At 36.4% G+C, this 19792-nt stretch overlaps 1 protein-coding gene and 1 long non-coding RNA gene across 5 annotated transcripts in view; one reads left to right on the top strand and one right to left on the bottom strand.

Annotated features, from left to right (window-relative positions):
• Nucleotides 1-19792, bottom strand: part of CDH18 (cadherin 18) — a 522337-nt gene that overhangs the window by 271052 nt on the left and 231493 nt on the right. The window lies entirely within an intron of this gene.
• LOC104689846 lies at nt 937-11029 on the top strand. The gene is made up of 3 exons (XR_005601420.1): nt 937-1235; nt 5903-5964; nt 9936-11029. It is a non-coding gene; the product is annotated as an uncharacterized LOC104689846 (long non-coding RNA).

The raw sequence follows: 19792 nt of genomic DNA, 5'->3' as shown, positions 1-19792 counted from the left end.
GTAAAATAATAAAATCTCTCACTGTGAAGAAGACCTAGGAAGATTCAGAGCTCTTTGTAGGTGTGGTTCTGCCCTCTCCAGAGCTGGGGTGTGGCATGGGCCCCTCTGGGCCACGGTGTAGGGCCTCCCGGTGATGTTCTGGTGTTGCTGAACACCAGAAGAAAAGAAGAAGCCAAAGTTCCAAGGCCAAATTTTCTCGCCTCGGCTAGCAGGCTAGCTAAAAAGCAAAGAATTTAGCTCTCTGTCTCTCTCCTGAGAAACAGAGCCAAAGACTGGGTGAAGCAGGAAGGTGTTTTCCTCGGCTCTGTAGCAGCCAGGAGTGCAGGGGAGTGTGTGAGTCCTTGAACACAAAACCGCTCTGAAGAATTCACCTGGCTTCTCTCACCCCTCTCCTGAAACAGCTTAAAGACACAGGAAGGCACAGGATTCATGTCTGGCACAGGGCAGACAGTAGGGAATACAGTATCATACAGTCATCCCAGGACAGCATGCTGGGGTCACCTGGCAAGAGAAAAAGAGGGAGGAACACTAATTCACTCAGTGGGGACACCCAGGAGAGCTGACACTGCCTTCCCTTGCTGAAATCCATCTTCCTCCTGTTGGTCTTTTGCCACCTCATCTGTTAGAAAGCAAAATTATGAGCTCAGATCATTCACCTATTTTTGAATGTCTTAAAGAAAGAAATATATTTTTGATGTTTAATACAGATGGTGAAAACAGGCAGCTGGTTTGAAATTGTCTTAAGGTTCTTGTGCAAGTTCTAGATTTAAAGGGTATACACACACCCGTAGACCATTCTTTCTAAAGAACAAGAGGATCCCATACACATTTCAAGATAAAACTATTCTATATATGAAAAATGTATGTGAAGAGGAAACATAAATGTGAAAATATTTGGTGTAAAGTTGGTAGATTGCAGAGCTCAGTGTTCCTCAGCACATTTTAAAGAAAAAGTCTTAAAGGTGGAAAGAACAAAGAGCAGAGGAAGGAAGACTGAGGGCTGAGGAAGGTGCCTTCAGAGGCTATGTCTTTCTTTCTTCCTTTAGGCTTCTATATGACCTTCTTCCATCATCTGCAACACTTCTAACCATACTTATTAGTTGGAAAGAGACAGTTCTACAGAGTGGGCAAAAAATGTACCTTGTAACATCTACTTGCTCCTCTGAAGCTCTGTAAATCCCTCTAAGGACAGCCCCTCACCCCCAACTTCACAGATGAAGAAATTAATCTTGAAGGTGAGTAGTTTTTATGACTGAAGCCACATTACCTTTCTTTGCCATTTAGAAGAGATACATATTCTGCTCCTGTTGCAAAAACCCTGCCTTTAATGTTTCGTTCTTCTTAATATGATGAGAACAAAATTTTAGTTTTTTTACCATATTGTTATCATATTAAAAAAAAATCTCTACTACCATTTTTTGTTTTTTTTTTTTTTTCCCCAAAGAGATGCAACTCTCTTCTCCTACACTCCTGCCCCCTTATAAACACCAAGACACTATCTGGCATTTTGCTGAGAGGGAGCTTTTCTTTCTTCCAAGGGTAGGAGGAAAGCAGAGTTATGGGATTTCTTTTTATGTTGTTAAAACCAGAAATATAATGAACTTTGGAAAAACCTAACAACCTTCACACTTGAAGATGAAAGCATTTTAGCCTTATAACAGATTGACAATTATATGGAAAGAGTAAAACAATATCACCAGGTTATATTTAATTGGCTAACATGTAGTATGCATGCATAAATAGTAAATAAACAAAAAAATGTATTGATATTAAGTGATTTTTTATTTAGGCAAATCGTAACTATTTAGATCCTGTTTAATTTCTCTACAGAGGATAGCATCATATTTTCTGATCCTGTAGATCAAATTGAAGAAATTTATTTTCAATAGACAAATAACAGCTGACCAACAAAGTACATGTAATAGCTCCTACAAACAAATAGCCATACAAAATGTAACATTTATACTGGACCCAGTCCTATCTCAATAAGAGTGGAAATTTTTTTTTTTTTGTGATAAGCATTTTTATGTCATTAGGCATACAACTCTACCACCATCTTCACATTTATGCTCTAGATGCAGGCAAATGCTCTTACAGTGCTTAATTAGAATCACAGCTGTAAAGTGATGGACTATCCAAAAGTACAATTACTCTTAGAGCTAGAGGCTACTGTAGCCCATAACATTTGCATCCAGGCTCTGTAGCTATTAATGAAGCTCCTGATTACCCATATTCTGCATTTTTTTTTGTGAGAAGCTGAGTGCAGCAGGAATCACATCTTAGCATCTCTCTTTTGCTCGTTCATCCTATTCCAAAGTTCCTTCCTTCTACCCCCTCCACTCCTGTCGGTTTGCAAAACACAAAGCCTATTGCAGTTTTGTTCGAACAAGTTCAACCATCTTTTCAGACATAGTGTTACCATGTGTCTTGAGGTAACTTTATGATGTGTATCCCATGTTGCTGCCCTATGCCCAGAAATTAACTGTGTGCCTTTCTATGCCTCTAAACTGAGCCTGAGAGGGGGAAGGAAAAACTGAGCAAAACTTTTTCAAAGCAGTTTGCAGCTTGTTCAAGGTCACACAGAGATAGTAGTTTGGTTTTTTTTTCCAGCGAGGAAGCACCCGTCTTGCTGCTTTCCAGTCAGTTTTTGGCCAGTTGTTTGGTTCCTTTTTCTCCGGAGAAAGACTGAGAGTTGAACCTTTTTTTTCCTTCCCTGGAATTTCGGATTTTCTCCCTTTTCTGCTGGACTGCTTCAACAGCAGAGCACATTGGGAGGACTTTCCACTGAGCGCAGAGGGCCTGGCCCTGGGCCAAGCCCCAGCTCCAAGGAGAGCAAAGGGAAGACTCTAACACTTTCCAGGTTTTTCCTCCACAGCGAAGGATTTTATTATTTAGCATTATTTTCCTTTCCTGTGTGTTTGTTAAATAAATAGTTTTATCTCTTTCACTTTCCTTCAAGGAAAATTTATTTTTCCTGAACCTGATGGGAGAGGGGTGGTTGTACCTTCCCTCAGAGGATATATTTCTAAATTTGGCCAAACCGGAATACCATGATAATTGTCTGATATCATTATGGAAATGCAAATGCTATTATTCATTACTACTAAGAGCGTCTTGTTGAACATGAGTAACTTTTGTTACTTTTCAGTTTGAAAAAGTTATTCACAACAGGGTTTAAATATTAGCAGTCTACTTCCAAGAATAATGGGAGTATCAAATTAAAAATGAACCCTCTCTACCAGCTTAATTAAGCAAATCATGCTTGCTGATTTTCTTCTCCACTTCAGAGGAGACCACAGTTGTCTTGCTTATTTCACTGCTAGCAGCTATGCTTACATATCCCGAATAGTACTACTTCAGTGAGATTGTCTCCAGCATACCACACCGTGCTCTGATATCAGGTCCATCACATAACACAATACAGCACAACATAATTCAACTACATTTACTGATTCTTTAGTAATTGCAGATGTATGAGTATAGATACTATTACTGCCCATCTGTTACCACGTTGGTCACATGCCTGCCCTCTCCACTTTAGATGCACAGCCCTGCACTGCCAAACTTGAGTGATACTTGCAATCACTTGCTTCTGTTAAATCAAACATCTAGAGCAATGCTGCTGAAACCACTGAGAAAAAGGAAACACCATGGCAGTTTCCTTTGACTATGACTTTTTGAACTTTTAATTATTTTAAGCTTAACAGAAAGGTTTAATTATTGCTAGCTCCCTGCCCATCTGCAGGACTGCTTTTGCTACTCATTTATATAGCATTGCTGAGGCAACTGTAATTCTTCACCTAGGAAAGTTATGTACGTTTAGTTTCTCTTTGTGCAAATAAACAGTAGGAAACAAGAAACCGACCCACTGAAGCCCTATGCAAGTCACATGTATTAGTGTCCCCTGCATGACTTTAAGGTAGTGTCAAAAGAAAGATCTTTCCATCTCCAGAAGGAACATTTCTGCATGTATTAGGATGACCTAGTAAATCTCCTCTCCCTGCAGATCATCTGATTCTTCCTATTATCTTCCCATTTATTTATAACGTTGACTAACAAAAGTTTTCTTGTGGATGTTTTCCATGACAAAGACACTGATTAAGACCATGAGAGGATGGATCAAGCAGCATATGCTTATAGTCGTTTAGAAGATACCAACTGAAGGCAGCAAAACCATGGTTGAGTGGGGGAAACTTTATTCTGAAAATTCTGTGAATGTAACAGAGCACTAAGTCAATCATAGCCTTTGAAAGAATGGTACAATTTCCCAGATATCATATCTTATGTTACTATTACATTGAAAAATTTTGCATCATTAACTATAGACAACATAGACAAGAAAATTTAGTATTAATCGTGGCAGACATCTGTAGAAAATGAAATTTGAAATACAAAGCATTAAATTTTATATTAATCATGGCAGATATCTGTAGAAAATGAAATTTGAAATGCCAAGCATTATCCTAAGAAATCTGCTCAAGAAGCCCTCCAAACAAGAAATAGTACTTTACTGCACAATTTCTATGAGGGATAAAATAGTAATTAGTCCGCCCTATTGTCACATAGCCGAAAATCTGAAAAATTAGCCATCAGCAATTGAAGCAATTATTAACAAAAACAATTAATGTAGTCTCCTACAAATGATCCCCTGAACTTTCTGTGGTATTATCATTAGATGTACACTGACTACCTGAAAAACTGTATTAAATGAAGACAAAAATGTTGTCACATTACATGATAAAATTACAGAGTAACTGAATCTCCATCCAGTGGACCAGTTTAGCTGTTTTAATCATATTTAAATAAATTAATGAGGTTTTGACTGTCAGTCAGTGTTTCTATAAAAAGAGTCAGAAAGAATTACAAGAAACTACAAAATTCAGACAGTTATGTATTTCAAAAGCACAATAATTCAAAACATCTATTTTTGGAGTGTGAAGTGGTTATCTTCTATGTAATACAAATTCCATAATTAAAAATGAAGATATTACACAATTAATTCTCCTTTACATTTTTCTTGCTAATGTGTTTATTTAGCCCAACAAAAACATTTTTGATGTTTAAAAAACTGAATAATAAAAAAAAAATTAAAAATCGGTGTATACCCTTTAAGATACAGCAATGAATTTCAACATCAAGTAAAGCAATAATATTGGAATGAATTTTAATAGACATTGATCCAATAAACAGCAGCATTCTGTGTTCTGGATGCAGTGCCACAACTGCAAAATCAAGGACTAGATGTGAAATATGCTTTTAAGTTTCCACATATTAAACCTATGGAATGCTCCTCAGAGATACCAGAATATGAAGCTGTGCCTAGTGAAATCTGAACTTCAAATAGGAATTGAGCCATTTCAATGCTTAGAGCTCTAAGGCAGCACCACAGTCTATCAATTTTCAACTCAGAAAACTAAATGCCTGCTCTAATCTAAGAAAATACTGAAATAAATTCAAAACAGCAATTTTGCAATTGAGATAAAATATACTGATTATCACTCTAAGCTGTCATTTAGCAGCTTAACATACATGGTCAAGATTTAGTAGAGTTCTTTCCTGACAGTCCATAATCACATAGAGGAATTTTTTTCTGGCAAGGAAGCTCCTATCCTTGGGCTGTTTCTGCTGCTGTTGGGTGGTTTCTGCTATTCTGTTCTCTCTCTGTTTTTGCATAACACCCAACAGACACTATCTGAACCACCGTTACCTAGTCTTCAGAAATAACCAAGGAAAAAAGAAGAAAGAGGGGTGGGGAAGGGCAGGGGAAGGGTCATATGTTTCAATCTGTTTTCTCTTCAGATTTTTAAACCATCCCATTGTGGTGCCAGAGAAATATCAATGCCAACAGTGAGGAAAGCAACACAAGAATGAGACAAGGGAATAATAAACCACTCTTTTTCAGCAACATCCCAGTACTGTGAAAGTACACCAGAGAACGTTCAAGTACCAAGAGGGACATAAAGAGTAAGTGTTAAGAGCTCTTTCATGTTAATTCCACGCTTTCAGTATTTCATTTTGCCATATTTTGTTGTATATTTCTTTAATTTTTAATCACCAGACTGCCATATCTTTGGATTGGTAATTTAATTTCAAATAATCACAGTCTTAAAAACATAAAATTATCTATATTACTGTTTAATTACTTCATGCTAAGTAAATTTTAAGTACTCTGAGTATCAAGACACAAGTACAACTGGCTTGAAGATCTTGTATTATAGTGCTTTATATGAAGCTAGATATGTCAATACTTCATTTTCCCTACTATCTGATTGACATGACATACAAAGAAGAAAAAATTTCATAGTAAATAAGATGAAGCAATTGCCTTTTAAGAAAACAGTGAACAAGCTATGACTCTTCAGCTTGCCAGGACTTGAGAGGGGCACAACCAGGGTTTACTGACTCTTACAGTGGAAAGTCAAACACACAGCTTTTATTTATCCCATCCTTACAAAACCAAAGTACATGGTGCCTGACAAACTGGTTGAAGATTGCTTAAAGAAAGGGAAGAATGTACCACTCTACACAGCAGACACAGAATGACTGAAACGTGGAGCTGCAGAAGGCCCTGATTGAAAGCTGTATTTTCATGCTCAGAAGAGGATCTGTCCAACAGAACTGGCAGGTGAAATCAACAAGTGTTAATACTGGGAGAGGACTGGCCCACAGCAAGTGGCCAAGTTCACCTGCCTTCCCCTCTTCCCTTTTGAATATCTTCTCCTACCATCACTAGGAGAGAGGTGGTGCAGGAGAGCATTTAGGGACTTCCAGCTTGTCATGGTCCCATCCTTAGAAGGCAAAGCTCTGGGGTGAAAGGAGCACTGCTCTGACAAATCACAAAAATCCAGCCTTCTCATCTTGTCTGCAGTGCTTGCCACAGCATTGAATTACTCTTTAATTGTTAGTTTTCCATAATGCTTGAATTTTTTTAGATGTGACAGAGCAAAGAAAAAGATTGCTTTATTTATTTTTAAGTCAAAGAGAAAATTTAAACTTTTCATTGCAAAGTTGAGAGCACATCTGCATGATTTGTTTCCTATTTGCATTAATTTAAATAATTTTCTACTTTCATTCAGTGATAAGACAATTATACAGACTGATAAATTATGGACTGTTATAACTGTGTTTTTCACTGCAGCACCATGCCCTGAACCGATATTCTCCTCCACTGCTTTAAGATAAGATAGGTCCTTCTAAAATACAAACCTAGAACACTATTTCTGTTTTCAGACAGATACAATTTACTTATCTTTCAAAGTTGATATATATTCTTGTACAGTACTATTCATTCACCAGTGGTTTTCTTGTAGACCGTGATAAGATGGAAAATATTTATAAGTTTACAGAATTGATCTGCCTATTTATATATGTGCGACTTTTTAATGAAAAATTGTCTGTATTTGTTTTGTGGGACAGCATAGGCTGTTATATTACAGAGTGGAGTACTTTAAAATTACAGATACCTGTCCACTACTAAATTTAAAATGCCGTTGAAGAAATTGATTTGGTAAAACTCCCAGATGAGTTAGTAGGTAATCCTAGTTGTTAAAAAGAAAGTATTTTCTCCTTCTAATTTTTCTCCTAGGAGTGATTCAATAAGCATTCAAAGATAATGTGTAAGATCCATTCTGATCCAAACGCATTCTTCCAAATTCCTTCCATCCACAAACACAGAGGTGTCAAATCTTCTTTCCACAGGATACTTTTCTTGGTCTTCCACAAATACTCAGAAATGGTAATGCTGTTTTCTATAGGCATGTTTGTTATTTTTCTCAGTTAGAATAACTGATTTTATTTTTTTTAAAGCCAGGTATTTATCAAAGGTTAGCAGAATACAGAAAGTTTAAAGTGTTACAAAAAAATCTTCTTAGAAGGATTCTAATACTTTTTTACCACTTAGTTTGTCTATGAAATTCTTAGCAACTTAGCAACCTGACCATAGTGACTGAAACAGGGTGCTTTACTGCAGAAGTCACACCTATAAATGTGTTTTATTCTGACAAAAAAAGATGAGGAAAGGTGAAAGAATTTGTTTCATCATGTTTTTCCTCTAAGTCCTAATGCCTAAAATATCTTCCTAAGGAGAACACAGCTAAATTTTTGTTTCTTAGAAGGAGTACTGCACATTGATTGTCTGTATCTTTTTCAATTTACAATATATTACAAAAGTGAGAATTCTGAAACATGATTTATGTTCATTGCAACAATAGAACATGTTTTTGTGCAGTAATTGCCTCGTTTGACAATAATTTAAATCTTTAATGCAATTTCATAAGGAACATTTGGCTCAGCAATATGAATGTAGACCAGACAGAATAACCAGTAGTAGAGCAGGAACTTATTCCCCAGTAATATTTATAAGGACAATCTATTTCCAAATCTGCATTAACTTAAGGACTCTACCATAGGTTAAGAATTATTTCTGTAGCTAATCCTTGACACTGTTTTAGAGAGTACACTTCTTGCATGAGTTGCAACATGCAAATTTCTATGAAACCATAGAAACCATGACAATCAAACTGTGTCATAAATAGTACTCATGAGATGGATGTCATCACCATAAATGATAGCTGAACATTTGAACCTTCTTTCCGTATACATTTTCTTTTCCCCCGTCTTTGTTCTGCAGTGAATTGTAGTGCTCAAGAAAATAAGCTGGGAAACCATGAAGCTCAAAGATAGTCTAGAAGATATAACTGAAGCAGACCATATTCTTTTACATAAGGTTAACTGATACAGAAAAATCTATCTCCCTTGCTCTATGTCCCAAGAAAACAACACCAATAGCTGCATAGTAGAAATGGAGGCATTCATATCTGTCTTGAATCTCCTTAGTCTGCAGGAGAGGGTGAAGGTAGGAAGGGAAAGGAGGGAATGGGGAGGGAAAGGAGGGAGCAACATACAGCACAACACAATATAAAGAAAAAAACAATGAAACAAAAATATACTAGCAAGTTCAGCAACATGACTGACTATACAGCAGATGTGCTGATTTGACTGCACTGGTTTTAAACAAAATTAAAAAATGAAATTGCCAAAAGACACTAATTATAATCCCACATGTTTAAAAAAATCACGGAAAACAGGTTTATTACCACCACTATCACAGTTTAATAATATGCTTAAAGATGTCCAAAATATTTATATACAAACATCAAAATAAAGTAGGGCTTTTTATCAACTAATTACCAACAAAATTGCCTCAAACCCCTGCAGACTTTTGGTTCCTTCTGAATAATTAAAAAAATACATGCTAGTAATCTGACACAGTTAATGGCATAAAAATAAATATGTTCAAAATTTTATAACATTTTTCTGAATATTTCAATAAAACTAAGAGCACTGACTTCTGATGTACCAGCCAAAGTCTGTTCTTGCTGAGCTCTAAAGGCAAGTATGTGATATCCATCAATGTAGTGATTCTGATTATCAAAGAAATTTAAAACACCCTAAAGGAGATCAGAAGAACTACTGTCAATGGCATTTCTTTAAACTTGTATTGATGTAACAGGATTAATAAGTAATCCTTGGGGATATGATCACACCAGCCATCTTTCACAAAAAAGTATCTTACATGAGGCAATAAGCATGTATCTAACACCATCTGAGAGGACTGAAGTGCCCATTACTGTCAATTTTCTTCCACCTCTCCTGCCCAAATCACAAAACTAATTTCTAAGAAATTATTGGTAAAATACAGTCTCCTGCAATGACAGTCTTTCTCCCATGAAATTATATGAATATGCCAGAAAACAGCATCCTGCATGCTTGAATGTTTGACGCCAGGAGCAATCCATGCCTTCACTGCTGTCTTCTGATTCACAAAGCTGTGTCAGTTCACATCCTGTGATAAATTTCACTTGTAAATCTATGGCTGAATACACAACATGTTTTGTATGATTGGTTTACATTTCCCCATCATCCTCTTGCTGTAGGGATCTCTGTGAAAACTCCTTTCTCCATCAGAGGACTGAAATATTTCATTGCAATCAGTGCAGGTGCCTGAAGGCACCAAGAGGCCTTAATTGTCCAGACCTGCCTCACCAGCGACCCTCATTCGTGCACCCATTCCCTTGGATCTGGGGACATCTAGACCAGGACTGAGCCAGGTGCACTTCTCAGAGGTACAACTCTTCCCAGTCCTGCTCCTGGCTGTTCCTTCACTGTCATTAGGATTTCCCAGACTAACTTCTGGTCTGACTTGCTACCTCACCTTTTTCTGGATTGCTGACTGCTGGATGGTCCTTCCTGTCCAGCAGTGAGGATTCACTCCCAGATTCCCCACTCCTGTGGACCAGCCCCAAAACCCATATTGGAGCAACATGGAGGTAGCTGTCCCTCCAGTAAATACAGTCTTATTACCCATCTAATTAATGTGACCTTTCTTGATTTTGAGATCCTTATTCACTGTTACATGTGAAAAAAACCCAAAAAACCAAAAACCTTTCAGGAAAAGAAAGAAAAATATACATTATTTTTGAAGTCTTTGATTTGTTAAAATGAGCTTTTCATCCTCACTTTACATAAAATATTGATGACAGTATATGAAAGCAAAATACGATCTTTAAGCTCTTTGAAATTGCAAAAGAGATTTTAAGTTATTTTTACATAAATCCAAAATGAAAAGGAATTGTAAGTTATTAGTGACCTTGTGCAAATGTGCATTAAACGGCTTTCGTGCAAACTGCATAGAAATTACAAAGAATTATATCATCTTAGAACTTTTATATGTGAGCATGTTTATGGATAGCTTAAGAATGTCTATATTCTACCTTCCAATTTTGTGATGAATAGAATTCTAGTAAAAGAAAGAAAATGCTATTAATATTTGCTAAACTTGAAAACTGTTCATGTCCTACTTTCCCTCATTGCAAGTATTTAATGTCACCTTTAGCCAAAACTAGTAAAGACAATATAGTCTATGTAAAGATATAGAATGAATCAAATTTAATTCTTAATAAAACCCACTAATTTTTGTATGTAAAATTGTAGGAGAAGGGAAAATATGAATAAAATTGTTGAAGCTTTGTGTCATTGTACTCTGTACAAATACTTCTAAAACCCCTGTATGGTTATCTGGGTACTTTTGTTGAAAGCAGAAGGCTGGGATCAATCTTTAGAAGACTGTCTTCAACTTCACAGGGCAATTTCTCAGTGCAATCAGACTCTCAGTGAACTTCCTGCTGTGATTAGGGAAAAACAGACAATAGCATATAGTAAAACTTTGATATCTGCAGAAAAAAGAACATGGAATAAGTAGGCAAGAGATACATCATATGAAAAATGAATGCACTTTGATGCTTACATTATTTTAGGACAGAAGTGAAGCATATTCCCTGTCTCTATCAACTAATGAAGGAATACATCTAAGACTCTAGGAAGATATGATGTTTTACGGTCTACTTATGTTTCCACAGATGTTCTAAATACCATAGGGCTTTTTATATAAACATGCATGCTTAGTATGCCAGGGATTGTAAAAATGTGGTAAGATTTAATTAGCATTTAAAAACATCCAGACTATTATTTGAACCATATTTTGTGGTAATAGTAAGGGACATCTCTGAAAGCATAGACAGCAACTAGGTACCTAGTTACTATTTATTGCCTTTGCAGATATAAAGAGTATTCTAGGGGACTGAAAAGTTTCAATTAAGTGATATCCATTACCATCCTATCACATCCTATTGGTCTTCAATCAGAATTTCAGTAATAATTCTTTGGAATCTCAACTGAGAATGAGAGAAATGTAGATGGTCAAAAGTGCCTGAAAAAACAGATTACTATTTCTCAGGTCATGTAATAGTTTCATGCTTAAAAAACTCAAACAACAATTCTGAATGAAGCCACCACAGGTAACTGAACCTTTGAACAGAGAGCTTTGACTGGAACTCAGGCCAAAAATAGAAGTTTATGAGCTTTGGAAGAAGGAGCAGGAAAATGAGGAGAACTACAAGGATGTCATGAGGTTATGCAGGGATAAAACTAAATACATAGATGCCTAAAGGCCCTAAATAAAATTTAAAAAAAATGTCTAAATTCTTTAAATACATCAGCAACAAAAGGACAGCTAAGGACAATCGTCATTCTTTAACAGATGCAGAGGGAAATGTAATGACAAAGGATGAGGAAAAGTCTGCCTTCTTTCCCTCAGTTTTAAATGTAAAATAGTTGTTCTTGGAGTACCCAGTCCCCTGAGCTAAAAGACAGGAACAGGGAGCAGAATGAAGCCTCCGTAATCCAGGGGGAAATGATCAGTTACACCACTTAGACATATACAGTGTGTTTCAGTCTAAAGGGCTGGGTGGAATCCACCCGAGGGTACTCAGGAAGCTGGCGGAAGTACTCGCTGAGCCACTTCCCATCATATACCATCAGTCTTGTCTAAATGGGGAGGTTGCAGTGGACTGGAGATTGGCCAGTGTGATGCCCATGCATAAGAAGGGTCAAAAGAAGGGTCAAAGGAGGATCTGCAGAGCTACAGGCCTGTCAGCCTGACCTCGGTTCCAGGGAAGATTATGAGCGAGATCATCTAGAGTGTCATCACATGGCATGTGCAGGACAACCAGGGAATAAGGCCCAGCCAGCACAAGTTTATGAAAAGCAGGTCCTGCTTGACCAATCTGGTGTCTTTCTGTGACAAAGTGACTGGATTAGTGGATGATGGAAAGACCACGATGTTTTTCGCCTGAACTTAAGCAAAACCTCTGACACTGTTTCTTACAATGTTCTGGCGAAACTGGTTTCTCATGGCTTGTATGGGTATACATTTCACTGGGAAAAAAAGTTACTGGATGGCTGGGCCTGAAGTGTGGTTGTGAATGTAGTTAAGTCCAGTTGGCAGCTGGTCAAAATTGGTGTTCCCCAGGGCTTGGGTAAGGGGATAGGTCTTTTTAATATCTTTACCAATTATCTGGATAAGGGAATTGAGTTCATCCCAAGTCAATTTGCAGATGACACCAAGCTGGAGTGTAGATATGTTGGAGAACACGAAGGCTCTATACAGGCTAAATTGATGGATTGAGGCTTATTGTATGAGGTTCAACTAGGGCACATGTTAGGATCCTGTACTTGGACCACAACAACTCCAGGCAGCACTACAGTCTGGGGGAAGGGTAGCTGGAAAACAGCCCAGTGGAAAAGTACCTGAGGGTGCTGGTCGACAGCCAGCTGAACATGGTCCAGCATGTGCTCAGGTGGCCAAGAAGGCCAGTGGCATCCTGGACTGTATCAGCAATAGTGTGGCCCGCAGGACCAGGGAAGTGATTGTTCCCAGTACTTGGCACTGGTGAGGCCACACCTCAAGTCCTGTGTCCAGTTTTGGGCTTCCCACTCCAAGAAGGACATTGAGGTGCTGGAGTGTGTCCAGAAAAGGGCAGCAAATCTGATGAAGGGTCTAGAGCACAGGTGTTATGAGGAGCTGCTGAGGGAACTGGAGTTGTTTAGCCTGGAGAAAAGGAGGCTCAAGAGGAAACCTTATCTCTCTCTGGAACTACCAAAAAGGAGGATGTAGCCAGGTGGGGGATGGTCAACTTCTTCCACGTAGCAAGTGATAGGACAAGAGGAAACATCCTCAAATTGCATTGGGGGAGGGTTAGATTAGATATTAGGAAAAAAAAAAATTCTTCACCAAAAGGGTTGTCAGGCATCGGAACAGGCTGTCAAGGGAAATGGTTGAGTCACCATCCCTGGAGGTATTTGAAAGATTTTTAAATGATGCACTTGGGGACATGGTTTAGTGGTGGACTTGATCGTGCTCAGTTAACAACTGCGCTCAGTGACCTTAAAGGTCTTTTCCAATCTGAACAGCTCTATGAAAAAGCAGAAGAGAGTGGAAACAAAAGTCCTCTTAACCACTCTTTTTTCCTTTGACCTCCAAATTTTTACTGCCTTTAAAACCATACTTTCCTTTCATTTTTAGAATTGTTGAGTAGTTTCTACAAGATCTTTCCCATACCACCTCTAAGAAAAAGTTGAGAATCAAAGCATGATTTGTTCTGAAAAGTTCTGAATTCTCTAAGTCCTTACCTTAGTCATAGCACTATAAAGCCTAAGAGGTTCTTTCAATTTTTCGTCTCCATAGCTTCAAACATCAAAATGACAGTGTAGTGCAGCAGTGAATGATCAGCAAGAGAACTTAACGCTCCAAAGTCAAGCTGACCAGTAAGTGTCAGAAATAACTTGTGCAGTCATGCTGTCATTACCATAAATAGTATCTTTATCACACATTAATGGAAAAGCTACAAGATAAACCAGTTAAACACTCTGGAAAGCAGGACAATATTTTCAAATACTAGATACAGATAATCATAAAAAATGCAGGTTGCAACGGACCTCATAAAGTTCAACATCTCCACTCCAGCTCAAAGCAACATAAAATGATCACAATTGTTAAGAGAAATGGGGAAAACACAGCATTTAAACTTACACCTTGAAAATGCTATGTTCCACTAAAATAAAATAATAGAAATGTAAAATTCATCTTAGGATGAATCAGGAAATAAAACTCATATCTTTATCTTATTAACTGGTTAGCCATGAGTGTAAAAGCAGAGAGTGCACTCCACTCTTCATCTTCAGCAGAACTAAACACAGAGAGTGGATCTGAGTCTTCCTTGGAGTATCAGACCAGCCAAACAAAGAAAGACAATCCCATTGGAAATAAGTTTTTGTTGTACAGTTTATATTTAGGCATGATTCCCAGCACAGGCTGCTTTTGATTTCTGATACAGTATCAATTGCTGGGTAACTTAAATGAAGTTAAAACATTGTTACACTCAATGGGTAGTTTATTAATGGATATATATTCCTCACTAATTGACAATATTAAAATGCGATGTGACTAACAACGCTTAAAAGACATTCCAGTCTTAACTGGAGGTTTTGAGGCAGCTAATGCTTCAGTTTCTTATGTCTCTATTCATTAGATGTCTGAAACATGTCAAGTGCTAAGACACTGTTTCTCTTGCTGGTATCCTTCCAACCTCATTACAACTTATTGAAGAATTGTCTTCTGTTACTTGATAATGCACTTTAAAACAGCATCAAAAGTAAGTTAGAATTCCCGTTTTTTATGCAAAATTTCGAAGAAGTTCAGGGGAAAAAAATATTTTTTTTAGAAAAAAGGTTTTAGATTATAAACATTTATCAAGCACTATTTGCATTCCTCAGTATAATGATAATCAGAACACAGAAACTTTCCAGAGATTTGTTTCTTGAAAATATCTCCAATCCCAACTGCATGCAAAATCAGAGTAAAATTGGAGTGTTGACCATTCCCTGTGGCCCAAACTGTAGTTGGGAAAATAAGAGGTAAAAACCCCAACCACTACTAACAAAAAAACCTCACCCAAGAGCACCTTGAAATTTTAATTGTGTGTTAGCAACAGTAGAAATTAAAAATACAAAACTTAAAATACATTTTTATTTTCTAGCAAATGAACAATTATCACTTACAGTATAAACTTCCTAGTTGCAAATTTATACCACAATTATGCTTTGAAGAGAACAACATAAAAGCAATATTTGCAAGCAAATTAAAATGAATAGAACATGTAATTTTTTTAGTTCGAAATTAGTCTCTAGACAATGTTTCTACATAAAAATGGTTGAAGATTTTGTTGCTATTTTATTTAATGCAGAAGACTAACCGAGCTGCTTGTTATTATTCTTGATTAAAACCTTCTTTAAGTGATTACATAAAAGAGGGTCACTTTCACTGTAGGACAGACATATGCATTTCTAGTTGAGGATTACAACTAATTTGTTATTGAGCAGAAGTATCAAAATACAGTTAATCACTCCAAAGACATTTACATGAAGAAGTACACAAGCCTTTTAGGTTTTGATATGAAATGGTTAAATAAATAAGCAAATCCAGAGACACTTGGTCCTGACCAATTTATTATGATGCACTTGCACAATGTCCCTTATCATCAGGAGATAGTCAAGGTCTAAAAAATGTCGTTACCACAAGTGGTCCTTCTGCAAAACTACATCACTGTCTTGTTGCTTAAAGCACAATGTCTTATCATGCCCAAATTCCTGTATCCACGAAACAGGAATAAAACTATCTCAAATTACACATACATTGTGATTATAAAGCACTTTGAGGTCTATAAATCAGAACCATTTTCTACAGCAATTTAGCAATAGGGTGGTTATGGCAAGGAAACAACGTGGATATTCAGGCCAATGAAACCCACAAGTGTTATAAAAAGGAAATAGTCCGCTTTTGAGAGTTTGCAGCTTCATTTACAGACTGCATGCTACATTCTTAATTAAGTTCTAAGCCCTCCTGCTTGGAGGGTACAGTAGCAACAGCTACAAATACTGGCGACATTAGAAAGTGGAATAGAAACAGACTACAGAGGGAAGCTATCAGTGTTGTGGACCCTATAACCACAATGTACATTTTTCATGGCATCTACTTCTAATCTCATCCTGTAATGAAGTACCACATAACAGCTACAAAATATGGGGCCATGTGCTTCCAGGGAACATCTTCCAGTTTATTCTTCTCTAGAGGGGAATAATGTTGAAATTGCTCAGTGATGCAAACCAAAAAGTGACAGTTCTTAAAGACAGACCTGTTTCAAACACATTCCCACAGACATTTTGCAAATAAACAGCAGGTGTAATTTCAGATTGAACGTATGTAAACCTCTTAAATTTCAGAGTGATTTTCTTTAACCCTTACAAAAATGTACAGAATGGTAAGAATGGTAAGAATGGTGCCTTCCTTGACTGACTTCTGAAGGTCTTTAAATGGAGCTTAAATCTGTGAAAAGTAACCTGATGTCTACCTTGAAAAAATTATCTAAAATTAGAGAGAACTGAATTCTGGTATTTACTTAAGAACAAAAAAATTCCCTCTCTAAGAAAAGATCAAGGGTTACCAACCCATCAGTATACATATACTTAAATTTAGACATCTGAGACTGAAATGATGAAATGTTATTTCAGCTACTGCATCTAGCCTCGTTGAAGGTTTGCAGATTTTCTACTCTTCCCCTGAGAAGAATAATATAATAAGTAAACAGTGTCTATTTATTTAATGAGTCCTGGAGAAAGATTAAGAAATATTAAGAATTATCTTCCTATATTGTGCTTCGGACATTAATAGATGTAACTGGGTTTTCACAAAAACTGAACATGTGAGTATTGCCTAAGATCAAAAATGCCTACATATATGTCTATATACTTTTATGACTTTTTTTTTCCAATGACAAGTTAAAAACTACATTAGAATTCAAGACTCAATTAAAAAATTAAGTCCTCTACACAACATGAAATTCTTATTTATTTAGCACATACCTTTTGCTCTTTATAAGCTAACCTCAAAAGAAGAATGCAGAAACTGGGATGGTATGCTCGTTATGCATGTCAGAGGAGATCAAAGAAGATTCAGTGGAAGATAACCATTTGAAAGATGAATTCCAAATTCTCCAGAATTCTTAGAAGCAGAAGAATAAGTCACAGAGAATTTCAGTTCATATCTGGTTTCCAGTTCCTGAATCATTCAGTTTTGTCAACAGTAACTTTGGAGGCATTTTCGCTTGCCACAGTTACACAGTGTTGCATCTATATATTTTGGCTGGTCAATAATTAAAAAAAACCCCAACCTATCCAACTATGCAAACTTCTTGTTTTCACTGCAATTATACATAAATATAAAACCCTCTGCACTCTCATATCAGGTTATTTTCACAGTTATTTGTGAAAAATAGGCATTTTCACAAGTGAAACAGTGCCATCTTGTGTATTGTGGACTTTTTTGCTTGTCAAAGTAGAAATATTATTTTTCCCAGGGGACATTCAGATATTTTTAATTTTCCCCTGAGAAAGATACCAAGTCCCATAGATAAAGTTTGAAATTTACTGTTGAAAATAGTTGTTCAAGTTGTTCAGCAAGCCACATTAAAATCATATCTTTCATTGAAGCAAGCAAAATGAAAGCCAGTTTTCAAATAAAACACCAAAGGGAAGTTAGATTCAGTTCTTCACAAACACATTTTAATCATATAATTTATTAGACTGCAGCCTCCCTACATAATGGTTTAGATTCAGTTTTAATTAACAGCTTTTAACTTAAATTTTTATAGGATGGATCCCAATTTATTTTTTGTCTCTGAGTACCTATGTAACTCCTTATCATACAATTTAAAAAGTATTGATGACCATAATTTAAAGGAGAAACATAGCCAAAAAAATTTTATTTTCGGTTTATAGATACTACTCTAAAGTTATTGCTGTAGACAACTGGTAATATTTAATTGGTATTATAACATTCATATATCATATAAAAATGAGCAAGTAAGAACTTTAATTAATGGTTCACATTTGCATTCATTTGAATGCCAAAAAACTGCAAACCCCACAAACAAGCCCACAAAGAAAACTCTGTTTAACAAACACTAATGTGGATTCAGAATAATTAATAACTCTAGAGCAGCTCTTGATGAGTGCTTTCATAAATTTAAAATTGTGTGGTGACATGTACTGCCTATAATTTGGGTAGTTGTCTTAACCGTTGACAATTCAATGCTTTTTGTATCTGTAAAATTATTAACTCCTGCTGATGAACTCAAACTTTGTTCAGAAAAGCAAGCTGAAGGACACAGCTGTATATTGTACAAGAAATTCAGCAACAATGATAAAATGAATATACTTTAAAAATGGACGTAAATATGTCACCTATTTCTATAATTTAAAAATTTCAATATTTCTTAAACTTCTTGTAAGTTGACACAAACATTAGAAAACTTTCAAAACATAAACAGACTTCTGTAATCGTAGATAAACACACTGTATCATCCAGCTGCATACTTCAAATAAAAACAACTATCATCTGAAAGGCAGATTTCTGGGGAATAAAACACTAGACAAATGGCAAGATTGAATGTAATGAGTTGATATGTACCCTAAAGGTAATTATGAATTGAATCATGTTTAGATTAGGAAAAAAACCCTCTGTCTATCACAGGCATAATCTCAAGAGTACTCCATGTCACACTTTTAACTTGCTGTGCTGAAACTGCTAGAAATATTTGTATTCAAAGACCAAATATAATTTGACACATTGCATATCAAGGAGCTGTACTGAGATTAAGGAATAAAGGATAGAAACCTTTATGTCTTCTCTCTATTTCCCATACACTGGTTAATATACACATTTCCAAACCAATGAAACTAAGGCAATCAAGACTCATTTTCTGCTCACACTTTACTTGCAAATCACAACCCTTAAGGTATTCTAAAATTTTCAGACAAGAAAACTAGCGTCTCACTAAGGAGAGTAAGCTCTCAAAAGGTTCAAAGTGATACTAACAAATTTCAAAATATTAAATATGCCACTCAGCTCCTAGGAGCAATCCTGGTGAGGAAAGTCCCAAGCCCCAGAACTACAGAAGAGCCCTGACACGGAGATTGGATCTCAAGTATTACACCAAATAATTTAATCTTCTTTGGGCATAGATTGACACAAGGGCAAAAAGTACTGAAGTAGAGTAACACTGAAACGAACAGCAGCTGCAGTTAATGGGGGAGGGCCCTTGCTGGAGATAAATAAAATTGCTTTGTATGGAGGAGATGATAAAAGAAAATGTCTCTAGGTGAAAACTTAAGACCCCTGAGCTTAGTTCTCAGTTTTTCTAAATTTCTATCACTACAATTGACATATCCACTATATATTTCTACATATGTAAATGCATGTACATGCACACACATACACATACACATATATACATGTGTCTTCTGTGTATACTTACATCATGTATGCATATAAAGTCAT

This window comes from Corvus cornix, chromosome 2 (assembly GCF_000738735.6).
Source record: "Corvus cornix cornix isolate S_Up_H32 chromosome 2, ASM73873v5, whole genome shotgun sequence".
Lineage (NCBI taxonomy): Eukaryota > Metazoa > Chordata > Aves > Passeriformes > Corvidae > Corvus > Corvus cornix.
Note: the sequence above shows the minus strand (reverse complement) of the source record. Positions and strands in the feature narration are given on the sequence as shown.